The sequence below is a fragment of the Triticum aestivum genome, chromosome 7A (genome assembly GCF_018294505.1).
Source record: "Triticum aestivum cultivar Chinese Spring chromosome 7A, IWGSC CS RefSeq v2.1, whole genome shotgun sequence".
Lineage (NCBI taxonomy): Eukaryota > Viridiplantae > Streptophyta > Magnoliopsida > Poales > Poaceae > Triticum > Triticum aestivum.
This window is the reverse complement of record NC_057812.1, coordinates 491,980,926-491,996,853: the sequence shown is the minus strand read 5'-3', so window position 1 is coordinate 491,996,853 and position 15,928 is coordinate 491,980,926.

Here is a 15,928-nt window from a genome sequence, read left to right as displayed (position 1 = left end):
TAAAAGTTTGGGGATGCGATGCTTATGTCAAGAAACTTCAACCTGAAAAGCTCGAACCCAAGTCGGAAAAATGCGTCTTCATACGATACCCTAAAGAAACTGTTGGGTATACCTTCTACCTCAGATCCAAAGGCAAGATCTTTGTTTCCAAGAATGGGTCATTTCTAGAGAAAGAGTTTCTCTCGAAAGAAATAAGTGGGAAGAAAGTAGAACTTGATGAGGTATTACCTCTTGAACCGGTAAGTGGCGCAGCTCAAGAAAATGTTCCTGAGGTGCCTGCACCGACTAGAGAGGAAGTTAAAGATGATGATCATGAAACTTCAGATCAAGTTGCTAATGAACTTCGTAGGTCCACAAGGACACGTTTCGCACCAGAGTGGTACGGCAACCCTGTCTTGGAAATCATGTTGTTAGACAACGGTGAACCTTCAAACTATGAAGAAGTGATGGCGAGCCCGGATTCTGACAAATGGCTGGAAGCCATGAAATCCGAGATAGGATCCATCTATGAAAACGAAGTATGGACTTTGACTGACTTGCCCGATGATCGGTGAGCCATAGAAAATAAATGAATCTTTAAGAAGAAGACAGACGAGGATGGTAACGTAACCATCTATAAAGCTCGGCTTGTCACTAGGGGTTATCGACAAGTTCAAGGGGTTGACTACGATGAGACTTTCTCACCCTTAGCGAAGCTGAAGTCCGTCCGAATCATGTTAGCAATTGCCGCACTCTATGATTATGAAATATGGCAAATGGACGTCAAAACGGCATTCCTTAATGGTTTCCTTAAGGAAGAATTGTATATGATGCAGACGGAAGGTTTTGTCGATCCTAAGAATGCTGACAAGGTGTGCAAGCTCCAACGCTCAATTTATGGGCTGGTGCAAGCATCTCGGAGTTGGAACATTCGTTTTGATGAGATGATCAAAGTGTTTAGGTTTACGCAGACTTATGGAGAAGCCTGCATTTACAAGAAAGTGAGTGGGAGCTCTGTAGCATTTCTCATATTGTATGTGGATGACATACTGTTGATGGGAAATGATATAGAATTCTTGGAAAGCATAAAGGCCTACTTGAACAAGTGTTTTTCAATGAAGTACCTTGGAGAAGCTACTTATATATTAGGCATCAAGATCTATAGAGATAGATCGAGACGCCTCATTGGTCTTTCACAGAGTATGTACCTTGACAAGATATTGAAGAAGTTCAAAATGGATCAGTCAAAGAAGGGGTTCTTGCCTGTATTGCAAGGTACGAGATTGAGCACGGCTCAATGCCCGACCACGGCAGAAGATAGAGAAAAGATGAGTGTCGTCCCCTATGCCTCGGCCATAGGGTCTATCATGTATGCTATGCTGTGTACCAGACCTGATGTAAACCTTGCCGTAAGTTTGGTAGGAAGGTACCAAAGTAATCCCGACATGGAACACTGGACAGCGGTCAAGAATATCCTAAAGTACCTGAAGAGGACCAAGGAAATGTTTCTTGTTTATGGAGGTGACGAAGAGCTCGTCGTAAAGGGTTACGTCGATGCTAGCTTCAACACAGATCTGGATGACTCTAAGTCACAAACCGGATACGTGTATATTTTGAGTGGTGGGGCAGTAAGCTGGTGCAGCAAAGCGTTGTGGTGGGATCTACATGTGAAGAGGAGTACATGGCAGCCTCGGAGGCAGCACAAGAAGCAGTCTGGGTGAAGAAGTTCATTACCGATCTAGGAGTCATACCCAATGCGTCGGGCCCGATGACTCTCTTCTGTGACAACACTGGAGCTATTTCCCTTGCCAAGGAGCCCAGGTTTCACAGGAAGACCAGGCATATCAAGCGTTGCTTCAACTCCATTCGTGAAAGTGTTCAAAATGGAGACATAGAGATTTGTAAAGTACATACGGACCTGAATGTGGCAGATCCGTTGACTAAACCTCTCCCTAGAGCAAAGCATGATCAACACCAGAACTGCATGGGTGTTCGATTCATCACAATGTAACTAGAATATTGACTCTAGTGCAAGTAGGAGACTGTTGGAAATATGCCCTAGAGGCAATAATAAAATGGTTATTATTATATTTCTTTGTTCATGATAATTGTCTATTGTTCATGCTATAATTGTGTTATCCGGAAATCGTAATACATGTGTGAATACATAGACCACAACACGTCCCTAGTGAGCCTCTAGTTGAATAGCTCGTTGATCAAAAGATAGTCATGGTTTCCTGACTATGGACATTGGATGTCATTGATAACGGGATCACATCATTAGGAGAATGATGTGATGGACAAGACCCAATCCTAAGCATAGCTCAAAGATCGTGTAGTTCGTTTGTTGTAGCTTTTCTGAATGTCAAGTGTCATTTCCTTAGACCATGAGATTATGCAACTCCCGGATACCATAGGAGTGCCTTGGGTGTGCCAAACATCACAACGTAACTGGGTGACTATAAAGGTACATTACAGGTATCTCCGAAAGTGTCTGTTGGGTTGGCATGAATCAAGACTGGGATTTGTCACTCCGTATGACGGAGAGGTATCTCTGGGCCCACTCGGTAATGCATCATCATAATGAGCTCAATGTGATCAAGTTGTTGATCATGGGATCATGCATTACGGTACGAGTAAAGTGACTTGCCGGTAACGAGACTGAACAAGGTATTGGGATACCGACGATCGAGTCTCGGGCAAGTAACGTACCGATTGACAAAGGGAATTGTATACGGATTGATTGAATCCTCGACATCGTGGTTCATCCGATGAGATCATCGAGGAGCATGTGGGAGCCAACATCGATATCCAGATCCCGCTATTGGTTATTGACCGGAGAGTCGTCTCGGTCATGTCTGCATGTCTCTCGAACCCGTAGGGTCTACACACTTAAGGTTCGGTGACGCTAGGGTTGTTAGGAAGACTTGTATGTGATTACCGAATGTTGTTCGGAGTCCCGAATGAGATCCCGGACGTCACGAGGAGTTTCGGAATGGTCCGGAGGTGAAGATTTATATGTAGGAAGTTGTCATACGGTCACCGGAAAGGTTTGGGGGCATGTCGGTATTGTACCGGGGCCACCGGAGGGGTTCCGGGGGTCCACCGGGAGGGGCCACCTCTTTTGGAGGGCCTTATGGGCTGTATGGAGAAGGGAACCAGCCCAAGTGGGCTGGGGCGCCACACCCCCCTAGGGCCCATGCACCTAGGGTTGGGGGAAACCCTAAAGGGGGCGCCCCCCTTGCTTGGGGGGCAAGCCCCCTCCCCTTGGCCGCTGTCCCCCCCTCCCCCTCTAGATCTCATCTAGAGGGGGCCGGCCCCCTTCCTCCTTCCCCTATAAATAGAGGGGCAAGGGGAGGGCTGCACACAACATCCAAGGCGCAGCCCCTCCCCTCCCCAACACATCTCCTCCTCCGTAAGAGCTTGGCGAAGCCCTGCCGGAGTACTGCAGCTTCACCACCACCACGTCGTCGTGCTGCTGTTGGAGCCCTCTTCCTCAACCTCTCCCTCCTCCTTGCTGGATCAACGCGTGGGAGACGTCCTCGCTCTGTACGTGTGTTGAACGCGGAGGTGCCGTCCGTTCGGCGCTAGGATCTTCGGTGATTTGGTTCACGACGAGTACGACTCCATCAACCCCGTTCTCTTGAACGCTTCCGCTCATGATCTACAAGGGTATGTAGATGCACTCCTCTCTCCCTCGTTGCTAGATGACTCCATAGATATATCTTGGTGATGCGTAGAAAATTTTAATTCTGCTACGTTCCCCAACAGCGTGAACTCGGAAGTTTTCACGAGTCATACTCATCTGGTATTTCACCAGGTAAAACTTTCAACACTAATGCCTTTATCAAAGCGAGAAGTGAATGGAAGGTTATACATTGAAGAAGTGGGAGTCGACCTTGAACTTTGTGTTCATGCCCATGGACACGATGTAGATCCTATCATAGAAGCTTCTTGTAATAATAACTATTTCCTTGATAGGAAATCATTTGGTATCTATGTATTGATCATTTGCAATCGTGGTCCCGACCACATTTTCTCCTTGATTCCATTTCTCAGACAAGTTTAAGCACTTGTCTTTTGTTGATCGATACATCTCCGCAACCTCTATTTTTGATCTTCCTCGAGTATTAACTTCTGGTATCTCGAGAATTGTGTTGCTTCCTGTGAGTCTTCATCTAGTATTGCTTCTCACCGATCTCGGATCCCCCCAGGTTCTGAGTTGTTAGTCCCTCGAGAACACCGTTAAGTGAATCGATTCCGCACTCCGATTCAATAACTCTAAGTAATTTTCGTTGCTTATGATTTAATAACCCTTCAAGTCATTCCTAGCTTGATCGGCTATATCATTAGCGTGCAACTTTTTAACTGTGTTGTCTGGTCCTTCTTTCCAAAGCACAATTTTCGACAATGAGCTAAGCTTACGTCGATTTTCCTCATCATATCATTTTGCCTTGAACAACAAGCTTGATTTCGAGTTGTGTCGTACCCATGGTTCCAATAACCTTTCGCTTCATCATTCCTTTGAATTGATGTCGTCGCTGGTCGATTACATCTACATGAAACCTGTCGACAAATATGTCGTGATCATCATCAACATTCTGAGTGTTTCCAGGATATCAATCGAATTCTTGATGAGAAATAGCATCCTTTGCCCTCGATGATTTGGGTTATCATCGACAACATTATTGCATTCCCTCCAACACAAAACTTGTTCCTGTTTTGTGTTGTACCTTGAGTTCCTTGCTATCCGACTTATGATATGTTCTACCGCGGAGTATTACCATCTTTAATGTCAAGAAGGTTGTGAGGATTGCTCCACCTCTTAAGAATTCTTGCTATAATGATACTTCTCACCATCATCATTCTTTCTTGGTCCTCGTGTTGATTCCAACCGGGGTACCCACAAGTGACCGGTGTTGTATGGATTCTGCACTTCTAGCAACCCTATTGCTTTGAAGTTAATGATCGATAATTCATTCTTAGCCTATTGGTTGTTGAACCACCGTTCTAACATTGATCATGCTACCTAACCCCATAATTCGGGTGCACCTTTCAACCAATGCTTAATTGTGTATGTTTTCCTCAAGCATACCTCATTATGTCATTTGATCTGACAAATGTTATCTCCTTATTCACATAGTTGTGGAAATCCATCCTTTTGGAATTCTCGATGAATCATCGTTGAGTCCATCAGCCACCTCCTCATCCTCTTCTTGGTTTTAATGATGGACTCTTGTTTCGAACTTGCTTCCATAGTTCATTTCCCGCGGATCTTATAATGTCATCTCGTCAATTTGTGTCGCACCTTTTTCTGCTCAGGCATCCAGAGTCTAAGGTATCCTGACACCAATCAGATCTAAATCTCGGTCAGATATGATGGTCGGAATATATTTTCAAGAGTTATAACATTGGTCTTTATATGACTCGGTAAGGTGATGTCATGCCTAGCACACCTGGCCGAAGGCTCTATTGTTATAGTTTTCCTTTTCGGCTAGGTTAAACACTCTTACATGAGGAAATTGTAAGACTTATTCTGCCAGTTGTTCCTGATGAATCCTTCGTGCATCCAAAGTCTGACCTTTGCTTGAAGACCTTGTTAATGGCATCTCGAAGCATGTCTGAGGTGCTCCGATTTTCAACAAGAACATTTGAAGCCTAATGCTAAATGTTACTTGGTGAATTATCCAAACACCGTTGCATGGGTAATGTCATGAAATTTCTCTCTCCTTTCCTAAAGAGTTTTCTACATTACATCCTGCCAAGGATATCATGCTCTGCTTGTCCTTGGGAAGGATATACCCCCGAAATAAGTGTTTAAACACATTTTCCTTTCTTTTGTTCTGTTTAATCTGATAACCATATTTTTCTTTCCGTTGTTTGGTTAAACCTTTCTTGTGATCTATATGATCTAAGCAGTAATAATTCACTGCTTATGTAAACACCTCGGTGTACAACTCTATCAGTAAGACTGTGTTACTATTGTTGATGACATTCTGGTAGCCACCGATGGACGAGAACTTTGCCTAATGGTCCACCTCATTCAACGAGCAGGAAAAAGGTTCTCTTCGTCCCTCGCCCTTGGTACCAATGATGCAGACAACATAACAGACCGGTTATTCTCTGACATGCCTTGCTATCATGGCCGTGCCGGATGTCAACGCCCTTCCTTATTTTAACCCACATGGTGGGCCCATAACCCACAGTTCCACAGGATCGAAACCTGACTCTCCTGTACACCCTGTTGCCAAAGTTAATCCTTGAGCCTGGCTACATATGTAATTGACGGGTCACCTTCCTAGTGATCTACTCTGGTAACAGGCGCAATATTCAATCTCGTTGCTTTGGACCCCTTTCGCATGTTGTTTCAGACATCAAACGATTGCCTATCCGTTTGAAACTTCTCAGGGTACCTTCGTACTTTACTCTCGATATTTTCTTAAGTGCAATTCGAGAGTTACTTTCCGCCACCTTCCCTGATGTTATCGACCAGATAGTCAACCTTGCAGAGGTCCATTCTTCTGGAATACCCACCCTTTATTCTTTCGTAAGTACGGTGAAGATCCTGAAGGAAGGACGACAACTTAATCATGATGACCTGAAGCAGAGAAATGAAGACATCAACATAATGGATCGACCTCTTCGAGAAGAGCAACCAAGACCGAGATGATTCGTTAGAAATTCGTAACCAAAACTTCCCCCCTTACCGAACCTCTTAAATCTCGGGATGAGATTTCTTGTAGTGGAGGAGAATTGTGACGCCCCGATAATTAAGCTATAGTAAACCTCCGTTAATGATGCCGCGTCACCACAGTTACTGTTGCTAATCTCGCGCTAGTTCGAAACCGATTCAAATTCAAATTCAGAATAAAAGCAAACAACAAAAGTTTTCAAAAAAAATTAAAACTAAAATGTTCGGGTTGTTTCAAATAAATCATAAGCAATTATGGTGGAGAAACCAAGCTTTTATAAAATGCTTAAATGAACTATAAGGATTTTAAACAGTAGCAAAAACAATTAATTAAGTGCCTTTTACAATTAATAAATTACTAAACTATTTTATTTTGTCACAAACTTTTTGTGGCATTGGGGTATTTTGCAACACTAATTTAGGCACTACTTGTATATTTTATAAAACAAAAATATATAGTAAATAAAATAGAAAACTAATAAACAAAAAACAAAGAAATACAAAAAAAGAAACAGAACCTCCCCCTGGGCCATTCGGCCCAGCTAGCCAGGCTGGCCCAGCTGCTGGCCAGCCCACTGCCCCCTGAGGCCCAACCGGCCATTCCCCACTCCCTTATCCTATCCCCACTCCCCCCGAACCCTAACCCCGACCGTACCACTCCCCCCCCACTCGTCCACTCCTCGCTCTGCTTCCCCCCCCCCCCCCGATCCAGATTGGATTGGGCGCTCGGCGACGCCTCTCGCCGCGCCGGCCGGGCGGCCAACGACCTGGACCTCGCCGGACCTTCCCCCGATGTCCTCTATGCCGTCATCCCTGTCTTCCTCCCCGCCGGACTGCACGCCTCCTCGCCTCGCCCTCGACGGCTCCAACGAGCCTCGCCGCCCCTCTTCCCTCCACCGGCCGTGACGAACCCCCCTCCTCTATGCCTTCCTCACGCACGCCCCCCCCCCCCCGCCTCGTCCGGTCACCCCGTGCAGGCCACGCTCACCACGCCCACGTGCCCCGCACTCGAGTGTCGCGCCTAGCCACCCCGCGCGCGTGCCCTTGCCTACTCTACGCACGGGCGCCGTCGTCGCCGCGTTCATCCCGTGCTCCAGCTTGCACACCGCCGCCCCACGCCCGCCGCGGCACGCCGTGCCTCGCGCCGCCTACCCCCGTCGCTGCTGCCACCGCCAGTTGTGCTCCGCCCTGCACTCTCCCCCCTGCACGCTCTTCCCTCCCATCACCGGATCCAGCCCCGCGCGCCCGTGGTGAGCGCCTCGTGCGCCCCTGCTGCCGCGCACCCACGCGCGCCCGCCCACGCGGGGCCGTGCCCGCTGCCGCTCACTGCTCCGGTCGGCCCGTGCTGGCCTCGCCCCGCCGCTTCTGCCCTGTGTGACGCCGTGCCGCACATCGCCCCGTGTCCGGGTCCAGTACCCACGCCCGCGCCCGTTAACCCGTTTGTGGCCTGGGACAATGACACGTGGGCCCAGCCCCAGTAAAACAAAAAACGAATTAAAAATATATATAAAGAATAATAATTAATTAATTGGCAAATTAATTAAGATAATTAAATTGGTTTAATTAAACTAATTAAGCTTAATCAGTAACCAATTAATTAACCTAATTAATCCTGGTAATCAACCTGTTAACTGCTTAATTAGTCTCAACTAATCTTGTTAGTTAACTAGGCAGATAATGACAGGGGGCCCACCCCTGTTGACTAGTCAAACTTTGACCGGTCAACTGGGTCCCCCTTGGCCCACATGTCAGCCCCTCCGGTATGCTTCTGTGTACCCAGAGTTGGGTGCACATAGTATTTTACATTTATTTTTGAATTAAGTTAAATTCAAAAAATGAATAAAACTTTGAAAATTAATATAAAATAAACCGTAGCTCGGATGGAAAAACTTTGTACATGAAAGTTGTTCAGAACGACGAGACGAATCCGGATACGCAACCCGTTCGTTCGCCACACATCCCTAGCATAGCAAACACACAACTTCCCCCCTCCGGTTCATCTGTCCGAAAACGCGAAACACCGGGGATACTTTCCCGGATGTTTCCCCCCTTCGCCAGTATCGCCTAGTACTGCGTTAGGTCACCCCTAGCACCGCGTATTGACATGTTATGCTTTGTGTTGCTTTGATTGCTCCATTATTTATTGTGTCCCCCCCCGTTACTTCTATCCCCGAGACTGCCGGTGACCCCCAGTTCAACTATGGTGTTGACGACCCTTACTTCTTGCCAGAGCAACCAGGCAAGCCCCCCCCCCTTGATCACCAGATATCGCCTACTCTACCCTCTATACTGCTTGCATTAGAGTAGTGTAGCCTGTTACCGCCTTCCGTTACTCCTATTCTGATGCATAGCCTATCATTGTTTCTACAACTGTTGATACCTTACCTGCAATCCTAATGCTTAGTATAGGATGCTAGTTTACCATCAGTGGCCCGACATTCTTGTCCGTCTGCCATGTTATACTATCGGGCCGTGATCACTCGGGAGTTGATCACGGGTATATACTTGTATACATAATATATGATACTTGTGGTGACTAAAGACGGGTCGGCTCGTAGGAGTACCCGCGAGTGATCCACGGATTGGGTCCGAAAGGACGTTTGTCCCGACGGCCCTCTGAGTGGATCTTTGTGGCGAAGCTACAGGGAAGGTTGAGACCACCTAGGAGAGAGGTGGGCCTGGCCCTGGTCGGCGTTCACGGTTATTTCAAGATAACACATATAATGAGATCTTGGTATTTGATCTGAGTCTGGCTACTGGCCTATATGCACTAACCATCTACGCGGGGACAGTTATGGGCACTCGACGTCGTGGTATCAGCCGAAGCCTTCATGACGTCAGCGACTAAGCGGCGCGCGCCGGATTGGACTGGAACGCCTGCTAGGCTAGGTCTGCTTCCGGACGCGTTTGCAACGTGCAGGTGTGCAAAGGGCAATGGGCCCAGACCCCTGCGCCATAGGATTTAGACCAGCGTGCTAACCTCTCTATTGTGCCTAGGTAGGGCTGTGACGTGTTGATCTTCCAAGGCCGGGCATGACCCAGAAAAGTGTGTCCGGCCAAATGGGATCGAGCGTGTTGGGTTATGTGGTGCACCCCTACAGGGAAGTTAATCTATTCGAATAGTCGCGATCTTCGGTAAAAGGACGACCCGGAGTTGTACATTGACCTTATGACAACTAAAACCGGATACTTAATAGAACACACTCTTCCAAGTGCCAGATACAACCGGTGACCGCTCTCTCACAGGGCGACGAGGGGAGTATCATCGGATAGGATTATGCTACCCGATGCTACTTGGTGAACTTACCATCTACTCTCTTCTATTGCTGCAAGATGGAGGTTACCAGAAGCGTAGTCTTTGATAGGACTAGCTATCCCCCTCTTATTCTGGCTTTCTGCAGTTCAGTCCACATATGATAGCCTTATTCCATTTGATACCAATGCATACATATGTAGTGTAGCTCCTTGCTTGCGAGTAGTTTGGATGAGTACTCACGGTTGCTTGCTCCCCCTTTTTCCGCTTTCCTATACCCGATTGTTGCGACCAGACATTGGATCCCAGGAGCCAGACGCCACTGTCGACGACGACTACTACTACTCGGGAGGTGCCTACTACTACGTGCAGCCCGCTGATGACGACCAGGAGTAGTTTAGGAGGATCCCAGGCAGGAGGCCTGCGCCTCTTTCGATCTGTATCCCAGTTTGTGCTAGCCTTCTTAAGGAAAACTTGTTTAACTTATGTCTGTACTCAGATATTGTTGCTTCTGCTGACTCGTCTATGATCGAGCTCTTGTATTCGATCCCTCGAGGCCCCTGGCTTGTAATATGATGCTTGTACGACTTATTTTATTTGTAGAGTTGTGTTGTGATATCTTCCCGTGAGTCCCTGATCTTGATCATACACGTTTGCATGTATGATTAGTGTATGATTGAATCAGGGGCGTCACAAAAAGTCTTTGTATAGATTCCACCATAGACTACATATGGAGCAAAATGAGTGAATCTACACTCTAAAATGTATCTGGATACATCTGTATGTGATCCATAGTGGAAATATCTACCAAGACTTATATTTTGGAATAGAGGGAGTATGATAATAGTACAGTATGTTCCTTGTAGTGAAGATGAGCAGGGACATTTGCAATGTAGAGGTCTATACGGTCGATTGTAATGGACACTTTGAACTCTTCGGGCCTCTTTGATTCGTAGGATTTTGTAAACATGGGAATAGGATTTGTAGTGGCCTGCCCACTTGAATCCTATAAGAATAGCAAGGAAATGCGGTGAGCTGTGTCGCCTTTGAGAGTTACACTGATATTAACAGCATAGCACCTTCAGTTGAAGAGAGCTGGTATCTGAATCCTTTCTGGCCGTACCGGCAATACTAGCACATATATTCTAGCAAGTTCCACTTTGCTAATTTTACTCTGATGCTTACAGTTTTCCCGTTATATCTACACTATGATCTGTGTAGCTACTTTGTGTCGCACTAGCAGCAGTCCACTCTTGAAGCTAAATACTGCAATGACTTACAAAATTGGCACCAAGGCATTGAGTGCCATTCTGGATGCAATGAAACTCATATGCTCCCCACCTGTTGATTCTTGTTCAGAATATGATCCTAATGACTATTCTAACCTCGAGGAGTCAAAGGCAGATGGCCTGTCCTGTTCACCCATCAAGGTGTTTGTTCTAATTTGGCAAGGTTTTATTGATTGCGCGTATCTTGCATATGTTGTATTGCATTTCTTCTACTTTGTTGCACCGCCATCTCCTTAGTTTACTCATCATATATGTCGAGATGCCATGCCCATCCATTATCAATACATATTCCATCTATCATCATACCATGTTTTTCCACTCAAATATTGTTCTTGTGCATCAAACATCAAAAAGTAAGAGGGTGATTGCCGAACCTAAAGGAGCACCAACAAAGTCCTTGAAAACTGTGATTGTGCCAGAGAAATCAGACAACACCCCACTTATATTGGTTGTACAACCAGTGACACAAAACATAGGACCGACTCCAGCAGACTGTACCCATACTTCATTGGCCACACCACTAGCCCCACCACACAGGACCTACACTCCAACAAAAGGTATGCCGATTTCAGTTGCCATAGCACCAACCGTATCACAGAAAAATCTCACTCCAGCAAAAAGTACAGCAAGTCCACCGGTCGAAGACCTATCCCAACTGCAGAGACGGCCAAATCCTGCAGCTTGGAACCCATTCCAGTTATTCCCAGTTTAAAAGACAATGCTTTCAATGTTGTTAGGGACTACGTGCATATATTCCCATCATGGGAAGATTATAGTGAAGACAAACATCATTTTCACATCTTTCTGTCCCACTTACGTGTAAGTGTTATTATTCATGGTGATTATTTTCCTATTTTTTGCTGATTGAACACATCAATGATTTACATTACATTGTTGTAAGTAGGCGAGGGTCAATCTGGATAGTCATGACGAGCAAAGCTTGCTTGCGCTTTTCAAGGAAGCATTGCAGCAGTATCGGTGTTACTTGAGGAAATCACACTTTGATGGCAAGTCTATAAATGAATTTCTGGTGAAGTCTCCTATGCTAAATTTAGAAGACATTGAATGGAAAAACCTTGTTATGCACCGGTCTCGTTCTGAGGATGAGGTACTGTCTATGATATCGCATGACAATTTGAACTTCTACTTTTCTGCATGTGCCTTACGGATCTTTTTTGCAGGAAATCTGCTCAAAAAGTAATTCCGGTTTGAAAAGAACGACGGGATATCGCAAATATGCTGCCCGCTGCTTTGCTCTTGTTAGTACATGTTGTCCTGTATCATTGTACTTGCATATATACCTGGTTCATTATGTGACAACAGTATACATAATAGCTTGCTTATCAATTGTTCTCCAAATTATCTGATCTGTATGAATGGTTACATTAGTGTAGAATATATCTAATGTCAATGAATTTTTTTAGCTCTGCATTGTTCTTGTAAGTACCTGCTGTCCTTTATCAGTGTACTTATATTGACAGGTAGTTGTTCATGTACCATCACTCTGCAGTTTATTTTCCTTTGCCCTCCATTTTCTACACATAAGATCTATATTTACTCTTACCATAAGATTGGATAACACCGATGGTACTGAAAAAGTTTAGCTCTGCATTGCTCCTGGCTGTACCTTTTCCCTGTATCATTGTACTTACATTTATAGCTACTTGGTTATGTAGCATCACTCTTCATCTTATCTTAAATATTCTTCATTTTTTCTTATATTGTCACATCTATATTCACTCTTAACAAAATGTAGAATAAAGGCAATGCTAATGAAGAAGATTATGTGGTAAAATTCTTGAATTGCCCCCCCCCCATGGACAAGGGATTTATAGAGCCTGCCTTCACCAATAATGTAAGTTTGTCCTTCTCAAGTCTTCAAACTTTGTTGTGTATATTTGATTAGGCATGACTGCAACAGCTGTTTATTTTTGGTGTTTGCATCAAATTGCATGTTTAAAGTTTATTTTGTACTTCATAAACAAAAGTTTGTCCTTCTCAATTTAAGTTTTTCAGTTGTACAACCAAGTTCCTTCTTCATACCATGTAAATTAAACTATACAGAGCAAGTGATCTTATTTTGCCAATCTAAAATGGGATAAATTGACAGCACACTAACCATTGATATTTATGAGTTCTTGATCTGTAATCCAGTGGTGTCATGAACCTGCCAACTCCTTCACAATGTCATTTCCTACCATGTCTTGACCCGAACAATACCATATTGTGTTAATGCTATTTTAAACTGTGTCACTTTATTCGTCAGTCAGAAATATGATGAATTGTCAGCACTGATACTTATATGTGCAAAACATGTCATCTATCTGCTTGTTTATCTTTCAGAGTGAGGAGGATATAAGTGTAAAACAAGTGCAGTCTCAACAGCTTGCTCAGCTGCTTGCGCTGCAGCTCCCGAGCAGGGCTAACCTTTCTTGAACTCTATTGAAGTGTTGTTGGTTTTGTATATTATTTGGTCGGCGTGTTTAATTGCACTGGTGGCGATCTTTGATGCCCAGTGTATGTAATCTGCTGTCTGCTTGTGCTTTATTATCATAGTGGCGAACTTTGATGCCCAGTAGATGTAATATGTCGTAATTTCTTTATTGTATAGTCTAGGTTTTTTTCCTTATTCACGATGCTGCAGTTATTTTACTGTATATATATCCTGTCTTCGCAATAAACTAACCAAGCCGTAAAATTAAGGTACATAATCGGGCCGTCATGCAAATCACTATGTATGATCCGCATCATGGGCCTCGTCATCTTGGTCCGTTAACATGCCTAAATGTAAACTGGCCCACTAGTAGATTCGGGCCTTTAATAGGCCAAGTAAACCGCCGGCCCTATTTTCCCAAGAAAACTCAATGGGCTTTTAGGAGGCTGAAAAGTAGGTTGGGCATGGAAAGTGCCGAACAGCTCACGGGCTGGCAGCAGGCAGAAATAGACCCCGGCCCATGATTGTGCCAATCAAATCATGGGCTTATAACAAGTCAAAATTGTCTCGGTCCTTATTTGGCCCAATCATATTATCGTCTGTGAGCAGGCCGAATGCAAACGGGGTCGTAGTTAGGCCCAACTATATGACGGGCTTTTAACAGGCCGAAATGTATATAGGGCCGAAATGTTAAACGGGCCTTTAACAGGCCGAAACTAATATCAGGCCGAATTACTAAATGGGCCTTTATCAAGTGGGCCCAAAAGTATAGCATCCAGTTGACGGGCCGAATCTGATATGGGCCATAATTTAGTCCAAAGCCTCTCAAAGGGTCGGACCTGATCTGGACCGTAATTTGGCCCAGAACGTGGTAGGCTTTTAACGGGCCAGATCTCATATGGGCCTTTATTAGGCCCGGAACGTGGCAGACTGTTAATGGACCGGATCAAATATGGGCCGGCATTTGGCCCAAAACATGGCAGCCTGTTAATGGGCCGTCCTACTAGTGTCATCAAAATCTTTTGGGCCTTCAGCTGGGCCGACCCATTATGGTCGGCCAAATCTCGTGGGCCTTTAGCTGGGCCGGTCCATTATGGTCCGCAAAATCTTGTGGGCCTTTAGCTGGGCTGGCCCATTATGGTCCGCAAAATCTTGCGGGCCTTTAGCTGGGTCGGCCCATTATGGCCCGCAAAATCTTGTGGGCCTTTAGCTGGGCCGGCCCATTATGGTCCGCAAAATCTCATGGGCCTTTTGCTGGGCCGGCCCATTATGGACCGCAAAATCTTGTGGGCCTTTAGTTGGGCCGGCCCATTTAAACTTTATGGGCCACTTTTGGGCCGGTCCACGTGTCAACATTTCATAAGCGCATCTCGCCCATTGGATGAGTGACACATGTGCCAACGGGGAGCTGACAAGTGTTTCCTCCAGCCAATGATGATTTTACACGTGGAAAATCGCCATTGGTCCGGGCTGTTAACGGGTTATCGGATCAAAAACCGGACCTGATAGCTTAACGGTGTTCCGTTACGGTGGATGCCACGTGTCGGTCACCCTTGACGAAAGCACTTCTGTGACGCGCGATTTTTCATCATGGAAGTGGACACTTCTGTGATGATAATTTTGGTAATGTCATGGAACACTTCTACGACAACACATGTATGACTATCTTGATTCTGTCATAAAATTGTCATGGATGTACATGCATGACAGAAAACGTGACCTACTGTGACAAACACGTATCATCGCGGAAGTGTATTTTTTTGTAGTGAGTCCTTTTGATACGTAAGAATGTCAAACCCAATGAGGAGCAGAACAAAGTGATAAGCAGTTTTCAGCAAGGTATTGTCTGCAAGTACTAAAATTATCGATAACAAATAGTTTCGTGATAAGATAATTCATATGGTAACAAGTAAATAAAGTAATTAAGATGCAGCAAGTTGGCCCAATCCTTTTTATAGCAAAGGACAAGCCAGGATGAACTCTTATATAAAGCAAAGCGCTTCCGAGGACACATGGGAACTACTGTCAAGTTAGTTTTCATCATGCTCATATGATTCGCGTTCGTTACTTTGATAATTTGGTATGTGGGTGTACCAGTGCTTGGGTGTTGCCCTTTCTTGGACAAGCCTCCCACTTATGATTAACCCCTCTCGCAAGCATCCGCAACTACGAAAGAAGAATTAAGGTAAACCTAACCATAGCATGAAACATATGGATCCAAATCAGCCCCTTACGAAGCAACACATAAACTAGGGTTTAAGCTTGTGTCACTTTAGCAAACC